A 2,617-nucleotide genomic window follows, 5' to 3' on the forward strand; every position below is an offset into this window, starting at 1 on the left:
AGCACACACTGGTTTGTTTGTTTGTTTTTGCATCATTATTGGAAATAGTGAAAAACTGGACAAAAACAAAATTTTCATCAGAAGAAAATACTTAAGCAAAAGACAGCAAATTCACTCAATGAATAATAAATATGCAGACTGGTATGCCTGTCAGAATTGAGGTGGACTCACCCAGGGGGCCTGCTGGGTTCAGGGAGGGGAGGTGATCAAATGTGGGCAAGAGAGGAAAAAGCAGAGTGGATTCTAGGTCGGCCCCCACGAGGGTTGAGAAGGAGAGCTGCTCTTTGTTGAGCATTCCCGTTTAGGTATCTCACTTAACTCTCACTGTGATCCCATAAGGGTGGTACTACTACCATCTCATCTTATAGATGACGACCTCGGGCTCAAAGAGTTGGAGTGATATGCCCAGGGCCATCTAGCTTTGAAATAGAGAAGCTGAGATTCCAGCCCAAGTCAACATGATGGCAGAGCAGTTGGTGCTTTTCCTCTGTCACATGATGCCAGTTGTCAATGACGATCTTGTTATCTGTGAAAAGTCCCTTTACATGACTACTGGCATCTTTCTTCGGTCTTGGGAGAACAATGCCAAGTCTGTGTAAACACCAGGGGTTGGCAATAAGTGGCAAAATAGAAACAGCTAGATGATACGAGGCTAAGCAATAAAAATCGAATATGTAGTTGTATCTGCGATAAAAGCGGCCATAAAAAAGGTATGCTCATGGACAACAGCAGGAAGGGGCAAGGAGAAATGGAAACAGATAATGTGTGAGTAGGTGCTCACTTTCCTCTTTCTCTTCCCAGGGTTTCCGTTCTTAACACTGTATTATTTGCACAATAAAAAACAATTCACAATGAAAGATAGAAAGACTGAAAAAATATAAGTCCCTGGGGTGGCCCATGGCCATGCCTTGAGTCCAGCTGCAGCTCTAGGCTTTCCAAAGCCATTCTGACAGCAGCACTGGTAAAGAAGAAGCTAGCTTCTTTTGGATGAAGGGGGAAGGAGAAAAATGTAGTGAGTGACCCATGCCAAGAGGCTTAAGTTCTTTGCCATCATGCTTCAGGGTTGTGTCATTGCCGCATCTGATGAAGCTCTTACCCTAGCTGAGAAGGTATGGCTGTGACCTGGCACTTCCCAGCTCAAGAATTTGTGCATCTAATGGTATTGTGGATCCCTGTTCATTTGTTGTCACCTCTGCTGGCTGGGGCTTGGGTTTGGCTTTGCTGGAGGAAGGGCCAGTGTGGGATTCTCTCTGACTGAGGGACAGAGGCCAAGGTGACCTTGGCCAGCAAAGAGAACAGTGAAACAGCCACATTTATGCCGGGGTTTCAGAGCTGGGACGCAGTGATTTTTCTTTGGCTCATGCTCACTTGATCTTATTGTATCCTTTAGATCGCCATTCCTTTCCAGATTTCATACATTTGACTGTGCTTGTCTCTCTGTTTGGAGTGTCCTGCCTCATTCTTCCTGACAGAGCTAAGCCCTGCCCATCCTTCAATACCACTTCGTTGATGAACCTTTTTCCAGTCTCCTTTTGGGGAATGAATCATTCCATTCTCTGGCTCCCAAAACACTGATTTGTATCTTTCCTATGGCAATCACATTTTTTCTGCAGCACATTATAGTTATTTATTCCCAATCTGTTTCTCCTACTAAATGGTGAGCTTCTCAAGGTGGCCAAGAAACATGTCTTATCCGACTCTGATCCCCACACAATGACTGCCATATGGTAGATGCTCAATCAATGTACGGAATGACATTAATATACAAGAGTTGAATTCTTCCTCTTTCTGTGCATGGACTCTCTGGGAAAGCTGTTGAGATTATAGGCAGATGACCAATTGGTTTTTATGTCCATTTGAAAGAGGCAGGAAGAGGAAGAGAGTTAAAGCTATCTGTGGATCCATATTCCAGAGATTTCAGCCAGTGGTCCTTAGGGGCATGATAACTGGAATAATAACTAACACGTGCAGAGGCTCTTCCTTATACTTCCACACCCATTAACTTGGATGAGTCTCACAAGGACTCATGGAAGTAGGCTGGGTGGGCAGTATTTGGCCTGTTCCAGTGTTATAGCTGAGGAAACCAAGGCTCAGAAAAATGAAGTGATTTTCAAGATTACGTCAACTCAAAGCAGGGCTGGGACTCAAACCCAGATCTGTTGACTCCAAATTCCGTGCTCTTGGAATTGCTGAGGTGACAAGGGCACAAGCAACCCTTCCCCTTGATAAAGGTTTGCAGAAGGAAGGAAGCCCATGATTAAACCCTGATGAAATGTACTTGCACCAGGCCCCCGTTGTTACCCTCAAACGTGTTTACCTCTCATCTAGGGCAGAGACCATGCTTTCTCCGTCATTTCTTTGTCCAAAGTTCAGGTCTTTGGGAAGCCTCACACTTTTGCTGGGTCTTGATTTTCAGGTCTAAAATGAGGAGGCTGAGCTAGAAGTTTAAATTGGGTCACATTCACACCGGTGCCCAGTACAGAGCCTGGCCCACAGTTTCCATCACCCTCTCCATGGATGACTCCCAGCTCCAACACTGGAGGCCTCTGGGACTCCAGCTGACATGATGGAGTGTGTACCCTGCACGTTGCAGCCTCTTCTCAGGCTGGCTGTGGAA

The sequence above is a fragment of the Saimiri boliviensis genome, chromosome 6 (assembly GCF_048565385.1).
Source record: "Saimiri boliviensis isolate mSaiBol1 chromosome 6, mSaiBol1.pri, whole genome shotgun sequence".
NCBI lineage: Eukaryota > Metazoa > Chordata > Mammalia > Primates > Cebidae > Saimiri > Saimiri boliviensis.